This window comes from Staurois parvus, unplaced genomic scaffold (genome assembly GCF_062004578.1).
Source record: "Staurois parvus isolate SC_StPar_1 unplaced genomic scaffold, SC_StPar_1.0 ptg000081l, whole genome shotgun sequence".
NCBI classification, from domain to species: Eukaryota; Metazoa; Chordata; class Amphibia; order Anura; family Ranidae; genus Staurois; species Staurois parvus.
Window position 1 is genome coordinate 16,422,501 of NW_028317877.1, and position 7,500 is coordinate 16,430,000.

The following is a 7,500-nucleotide window of genomic DNA, read 5'->3' on the forward strand; positions in this document are numbered from 1 at the left end:
CTGAGATATGACACTGAATATTATGATGTGATTGTGATCACACAGTGAAAAAGCATTAGGCCATGGCAAAGTATTTTGATGTCATGACTACTCTAGTGTCGTCACCTCCAGACACAGGCAGTCACAGGCTGTCTTGGCCGAGTGGTTAAGGCAATGGACTAGAAATCCATTGGGGTCTCCCCGCGCAGGTTCAAATCCTGCCGACTACGCTCTCTCGCCCCTTTTTCCCCAAGGCACGGTCAACAATCCCAACGGCTCCGTGTGTTTTTCACCTGCCTAACAATTGCATTGATCATGTAGTTGGATGCTGTCACTTGTTGCCCTGTACGCCCACAGCCTACACTAGAGAATATCTTCACATTCCTCTGTCAGCACTTTCAGCTTTTGTGTTGAAACATGAGGCCTTTGGCATGGCAAAGCACAGGTCCTCTGTGCATGGCCTCTTTTTGTAGCGTGAGACCTGACACTTCCTGTGCAGAAACTAGATATCCCGCAATCTCTGGGTCTCTCAGTCTTGCGCCAGTGCCGGTGAGAGCTACACAGTAATTAGATGTGAGATAGAAACAAGCAGGCACAACGTTCACAGGCACACAGAGAGCTCACTCATGCACTGTTTCGTCACATTAGCACTCCCAGATTTGGGATGCAACACACAGAGGATGGCGAGGCGTGCATTGGATGCTGTGTGAGCCAGAAAAGTAAGTTGTCCTGTTCCCTTGGCGCATAGGGACAAGTTAGCTGAAGCAAAGCATGAAAATAGGGGAATCGATCAGCTATGACACTACCGGGTGCAGCCACAACACGCACGTCCATTATTACAAGGTAAGGCAAACAAAGCCCACACTGGGAATTTTACTACCGTAATTCCTAGTCAAAACAGCAAAAAAACTCTGATAGAGTGCTGGCCTTGCATTCACAAATGTGGAAAGAGTGCTCCGAAACGAGCATCTGGTCAGTGGCGGGGCCACCCGTTGCGGTAGGACGGGAAAGCACGAATTGAAAGGCTGTCGGGCTTGAACCCACAAATTTGGAAAAAGAGTCTGAGACCTCTGGACTTTTAAGTCAATAATCAGATGCGGATGACCGCGTCTGTCTGTGTTTTCGAATGATTTGGTTTTCTGGGAACAAAGCACTGCGCCTGAGATATGACAATGAATATTACGAAATCATTGTTATCACACAGTGAAAAATGATGGTGCCACGGAATGCATTTTGATGTCAAAACTACTCTGTTGACGTCACAGAGTTGGAGCACTTGCTAGGTAGTTGTGGCCAAGTGGTTAAGGCGATGGACTTGAAATCCATTGGGGTCTCCCTGCGCAGGCTCAAATCCTGCCGACTACGTCCTTATGTAGAAAAGCACAGCGTGCAGGTTCCATAGGGAGCACCTGCTTTGTGGCGGAGGGCGTCTGACGCAAAAGAGGAGAGCTTATCGAAAGCCTGTTGGCCTCAAACCCATGACCCGTCGATAAGTAGTCTGAGCAGTTTGGACTCTTCATCCATTGATCACAATTCAGCCAAATGACTGCCTCCTGGGCTTGAACCTATCACCCATAGATGAGGAGTCGAGGCACTTTTTGGACTCTTCCTCCTTTGATCAGAAGTCGCTGATTGTTACAGTACCTGTTAGGATGCTCAGAAGTGATGGTGTGGCAGGTATTGGGATGTCCCCAGTTGAACGTTAATGTCTATGTTACGATACCTTTTGTTAATAAAAGGACAGCTTACAGTGTTGAAGCTGAGCAGATGGTCAGTGGCGGGGCCTCTCGTTGCCGAAGGAAAGAAAAGCACGAGTTGACAGGCTGTGGGGTTTGAAGTGACAAATGCAGAAAAAGAGTCTAAGCCCTTTGGACTGTAAATCCATTGATCAGCTCCCGATGGTTGCTTCCTAATATGTTGAGGAACCCTTTGCTTTTGAAGGAAGAAAGCATAGCTACTGAGATATGACACTGAATATTATGATGTGATTGTGATCACACAGTGAAAAAGCATTAGGCCATGGCAAAGTATTTTGATGTCATGACTACTCTAGTGTCGTCACCTCCAGACACAGGCCGTCACAGGTAGTCGTGGCCGAGTGGTTAAGGCGATGGACTAGAAATCCATTGGGGTCTCCCCGCGCAGGTTCAAATCCTGCCGACTACGCTCTCTCGCCCCTTTTTCCCCAAGGCACGGTCAACAATCCCAACGGCTCCGTGTGTTTTTCACCTGCCAAACAATTGCATTGATCATGTAGTTGGATGCTGTCACTTGTTGCCCTGTACGCCCACAGCCTACACTAGAGAATATCTTCACATTCCTCTGTCAGCACTTTCAGCTTTTGTGTTGAAACATGAGGCCTTTGGCATGGCAAAGCACAGGTCCTCTGTGCATGGCCTCTTTTTGTAGCGTGAGACCTGACACTTCCTGTGCAGAAACTAGATATCCCGCAATCTCTGGGTCTCTCAGTCTTGCGCCAGTGCCGGTGAGAGCTACACAGTAATTAGATGTGAGATAGAAACAAGCAGGCACAACGTTTACAGGCACACAGAGAGCTCACTCATGCACTGTTTCGTCACATTAGCACTCCCAGATTTGGGATGCAACACACAGAGGATGGCGAGGCGTGCATTGGATGCTGTGTGAGCCAGAAAAGTAAGTTGTCCTGTTCCCTTGGCGCATAGGGACAAGTTAGCTGAAGCAAAGCATGAAAATAGGGGAATCGATCAGCTATGACACTACCGGGTGCAGCCACAACACGCACGTCCATTATTACAAGGTAAGGCAAACAAAGCCCACACTGGGAATGTAACTACCGTAATTCCTAGTCAAAACAGCGAAAAAACTCTGATAGAGTGCTGGCCTTGCACTCACAAATGTGGAAAGAGTGTTCCGAAACGAGCATCTGGTCAGTGGCGGGGCCACCCGTTGCGGTAGGACGGGAAAGCACGAATTGAAAGGCTGTCGGGCTTGAACCCACAAATTTGGAAAAAGAGTCTGAGACCTCTGGACTTTTAAGTCAATAATCAGATGCGGATGACCGCTTCTGTCTGTGTTTTCGAATGATTTGGTTTTCTGGGAACAAAGCACTGCGCCTGAGATATGACAATGAATATTACGATGTCATTGTTATCACACAGTGAAAAATGATGGTGCCACGGAATGCATTTTGATGTCAAAACTACTCTGTTGACGTCACAGAGCCAGAGCGCTTGCTGGGTAGTCGTGGCCGAGTGGTTAAGGCAATGGACTTGAAATCCATTGGGGTCTCCCCACGCAGGTTCAAATCCTGCCGACTACGTCCTTATGTAGAAAAGCACAGCGTGCAGGTTCCATAGGGAGCACCTGCTTTGTGGCGGAGGGCGTCTGACGCAAAAGAGGAGAGCTTATCAAAAGCCTGTTGGCCTCAAACCCATGACCCGTCGATAAGTAGTCTGAGCAGTTTGGACTCTTCATCCATTGATCACAATTCAGCCAAATGACTGCCTCCTGGGCTTGAACCTATCACCCATAGATGAGGAGTCGAGGCACTTTTTGGACTCTTCCTCCTTTGATCAGAAGTCGCTGATTGTTACAGTACCTGTTAGGATGCTCAGAAGTGAGGCTGTGGCAGGTATTGGGATGTCCCCAGTTGAACGTTAATGTCTATGTTACGATACCTTTTGTTAATAAAAGGACAGCTTACAGTGTTGAAGCTGAGCAGATGGTCAGTGGCGGGGCCTCTCATTGCCGAAGGAAAGAAAAGCACGAGTTGACAGGCTGTGGGGTTTGAAGTGACAAATGCAGAAAAAGAGTCTAAGCCCTTTGGACTGTAAATCCATTGATCAGCTCCCGATGGTTGCTTCCTAATATGTTGGGGAACCCTTTGCTTTTGAAGGAAGAAAGCATAGCTACTGAGATATGACACTGAATATTATGATGTGATTGTGATCACACAGTGAAAAAGCATTAGGCCATGGCAAAGTATTTTGATGTCATGACTACTCTAGTGTCGTCACCTCCAGACACAGGCCGTCACAGGTAATCGTGGCCGAGTGGTTAAGGCGATGGACTAGAAATCCATTGGGGTCTCCCTGCGCAGGTTCAAATCCTGCCGTCTACGCTCTCTCGCCCCTTTTTCCCCAAGGCACGGTCAACAATCCCAACGGCTCCGTGTGTTTTTCACCTGCCTAACATTTGCATTGATCATGTAGTTGGATGCTGTCACTTGTTGCCCTTTACGCCCACAGCCTACACTAGAATCAATCTTCACATTCCTCTGTCAGCACTTTCAGCTTTTGTGTTGAAACATGAGGCCTTTGGCATGGCAAAGCACAGGTCCTCTGTGCATGGCCTCTTTTTGTAGCGTGAGACCTGACACTTCCTGTGCAGAAACTAGATATCCCGCAATCTCTGGGTCTCTCAGTCTTGCGCCAGTGCCGGTGAGAGCTACACAGTAATTAGATGTGAGATAGAAACAAGCAGGCACAACGTTCACAGGCACACAGAGAGCTCACTCATGCACTGTTTCGTCACATTAGCACTCCCAGATTTGGGATGCAACACACAGAGGATGGCGAGGCGTGCATTGGATGCTGTGTGAGCCAGAAAAGTAAGTTGTCCTGTTCCCTTGGCGCATAGGGACAAGTTAGCTGAAGCAAAGCATGAAAATAGGGGAATCGATCAGCTATGACACTACCGGGTGCAGCCACAACACGCACGTCCATTATTACAAGGTAAGGCAAACAAAGCCCACACTGGGAATTTTACTACCGTAATTCCTAGTCAAAACAGCGAAAAAACTCTGATAGAGTGCTGGCCTTGCATTCACAAATGTGGAAAGAGTGTTCCGAAACGAGCATCTGGTCAGTGGCGGGGCCACCCGTTGCGGTAGGACGGGAAAGCACGAATTGAAAGGCTGTCGGGCTTGAACCCACAAATTTGGAAAAAGAGTCTGAGACCTCTGGACTTTTAAGTCAATAATCAGATGCGGATGACCGCGTCTGTCTGTGTTTTCGAATGATTTGGTTTTCTGGGAACAAAGCACTGCGCCTGAGATATGACAATGAATATTACGATGTCATTGTTATCACACAGTGAAAAATGATGGTGCCACGGAATGCATTTTGATGTCAAAACTACTCTGTTGACGTCACAGAGCCAGAGCGCTTGCTGGGTAGTCGTGGCCGAGTGGTTAAGGCGATGGACTTGAAATCCATTGGGGTCTCCCCGCGCAGGTTCAAATCCTGCCGACTACGTCCTTATGTAGAAAAGCACAGTGTGCAGGTTCCATAGGGAGCACCTGCTTTGTGGCGGAGGGCGTCTGACGCAAAAGAGAGCTTATCGAAAGCCTGTTGGCCTCAAACCCATGACCCGTCGATAAGTAGTCTGAGCAGTTTGGACTCTTCATCCATTGATCACAATTCAGCCAAATGACTGCCTCCTGGGCTTGAACCTATCACCCATAGATGAGGAGTCGAGGCACTTTTTGGACTCTTCCTCCTTTGATCAGAAGTCGCTGATTGTTACAGTACCTGTTAGGATGCTCAGAAGTGAGGCTGTGGCAGGTATTGGGATGTCCCCAGTTGAACGTTAATGTCTATGTTACGATACCTTTTGTTAATAAAAGGACAGCTTACAGTGTTGAAGCTGAGCAGATGGTCAGTGGCGGGGCCTCTCGTTGCCGAAGGAAAGAAAAGCACGAGTTGACAGGCTGTGGGGTTTGAAGTGACAAATGCAGAAAAAGAGTCTAAGCCCTTTGGACTGTAAATCCATTGATCAGCTCCCGATGGTTGCTTCCTAATATGTTGAGGAACCCTTTGCTTTTGAAGGAAGAAAGCATAGCTACTGAGATATGACACTGAATATTATGATGTGATTGTGATCACACAGTGAAAAAGCATTAGGCCATGGCAAAGTATTTTGATGTCATGACTACTCTAGTGTCGTCACCTCCAGACACAGGCCGTCACAGGTAGTCGTGGCCGAGTGGTTAAGGCGATGGACTAGAAATCCATTGGGGTCTCCCTGCGCAGGTTCAAATCCTGCCGTCTACGCTCTCTCGCCCCTTTTTCCCCAAGGCACGGTCAACAATCCCAACGGCTCCGTGTGTTTTTCACCTGCCTAACATTTGCATTGATCATGTAGTTGGATGCTGTCACTTGTTGCCCTTTACGCCCACAGCCTACACTAGAATCAATCTTCACATTCCTCTGTCAGCACTTTCAGCTTTTGTGTTGAAACATGAGGCCTTTGGCATGGCAAAGCACAGGTCCTCTGTGCATGGCCTCTTTTTGTAGCGTGAGACCTGACACTTCCTGTGCAGAAACTAGATATCCCGCAATCTCTGGGTCTCTCAGTCTTGCGCCAGTGCCAGTGAGAGCTACACAGTAATTAGATGTGAGATAGAAACAAGCAGGCACAACGTTTACAGGCACACAGAGAGCTCACTCATGCACTGTTTCGTCACATTAGCACTCCCAGATTTGGGATGCAACACACAGAGGATGGCGAGGCGTGCATTGGATGCTGTGTGAGCCAGAAAAGTAAGTTGTCCTGTTCCCTTGGCGCATAGGGACAAGTTAGCTGAAGCAAAGCATGAAAATAGGGGAATCGATCAGCTATGACACTACCGGGTGCAGCCACAACACGCACGTCCATTATTACAAGGTAAGGCAAACAAAGCCCACACTGGGAATTTTACTACCGTAATTCCTAGTCAAAACAGCGAAAAAACTCTGATAGAGTGCTGGCCTTGCATTCACAAATGTGGAAAGAGTGTTCCGAAACGAGCATCTGGTCAGTGGCGGGGCCACCCGTTGCGGTAGGACGGGAAAGCACGAATTGAAAGGCTGTCGGGCTTGAACCCACAAATTTGGAAAAAGAGTCTGAGACCTCTGGACTTTTAAGTCAATAATCAGATGCGGATGCCCGCGTCTGTCTGTGTTTTCGAATGATTTGGTTTTCTGGGAACAAAGCACTGCGCCTGAGATATGACAATGAATATTACGAAATCATTGTTATCACACAGTGAAAAATGATGGTGCCACGGAATGCATTTTGATGTCAAAACTACTCTGTTGACGTCACAGAGTTGGAGCACTTGCTAGGTAGTTGTGGCCAAGTGGTTAAGGCAATGGACTTGAAATCCATTGGGGTCTCCCCGCGCAAGTTCAAATCCTGCTGACTATGTCCTTATGTAGAAAAGCACAGCGTGCAGGTTCCATAGGGAGCACCTGCTTTGTGGCGGAGGGCGTCTGACGCAAAAGAGGAGAGCTTATCGAAAGCCTGTTGGCCTCAAACCCATGACCCGTCGATAAGTAGTCTGAGCAGTTTGGACTCTTCATCCATTGATCACAATTCAGCCAAATGACTGCCTCCTGGTCTTGAACCTATCACCCATAGATGAGGAGTCGAGGCACTTTTTGGACTCTTCCTCCTTTGATCAGAAGTCGCTGATTGTTACAGTACCTGTTAGGATGCTCAGAAGTGAGGGTGTGGCAGGTATTGGGATGTCCCCAGTTGAACGTTAATGTCTATGTT

General features: G+C 48.0%; 8 non-coding genes across 8 annotated transcripts; all 8 read left to right on the forward strand.

Moving 5' to 3' along the window:
* Positions 1-127: 127 nt before the first annotated feature.
* Positions 128-209, forward strand: TRNAS-AGA (transfer RNA serine (anticodon AGA)). Its single transcript has one exon. It is a non-coding gene; the product is annotated as a tRNA-Ser (tRNA).
* A 1,053-nt stretch (positions 210-1,262) lies between these two features.
* On the forward strand, positions 1,263-1,344 carry TRNAS-UGA (transfer RNA serine (anticodon UGA)). The gene has a single exon. It is a non-coding gene; the product is annotated as a tRNA-Ser (tRNA).
* Positions 1,345-2,063: 719 nt separating this feature from the next.
* TRNAS-AGA (transfer RNA serine (anticodon AGA)) lies at positions 2,064-2,145 on the forward strand. The gene has a single exon. It is a non-coding gene; the product is annotated as a tRNA-Ser (tRNA).
* Positions 2,146-3,198: 1,053 nt separating this feature from the next.
* On the forward strand, positions 3,199-3,280 carry TRNAS-UGA (transfer RNA serine (anticodon UGA)). The gene has a single exon. It is a non-coding gene; the product is annotated as a tRNA-Ser (tRNA).
* Positions 3,281-3,999: 719 nt separating this feature from the next.
* On the forward strand, positions 4,000-4,081 carry TRNAS-AGA (transfer RNA serine (anticodon AGA)). Its single transcript has one exon. It is a non-coding gene; the product is annotated as a tRNA-Ser (tRNA).
* A 1,053-nt stretch (positions 4,082-5,134) lies between these two features.
* On the forward strand, positions 5,135-5,216 carry TRNAS-UGA (transfer RNA serine (anticodon UGA)). Its single transcript has one exon. It is a non-coding gene; the product is annotated as a tRNA-Ser (tRNA).
* A 716-nt stretch (positions 5,217-5,932) lies between these two features.
* Positions 5,933-6,014, forward strand: TRNAS-AGA (transfer RNA serine (anticodon AGA)). The gene has a single exon. It is a non-coding gene; the product is annotated as a tRNA-Ser (tRNA).
* Positions 6,015-7,067: 1,053 nt separating this feature from the next.
* On the forward strand, positions 7,068-7,149 carry TRNAS-UGA (transfer RNA serine (anticodon UGA)). The gene has a single exon. It is a non-coding gene; the product is annotated as a tRNA-Ser (tRNA).
* The last annotated feature ends 351 nt before the right edge of the window (positions 7,150-7,500 follow it).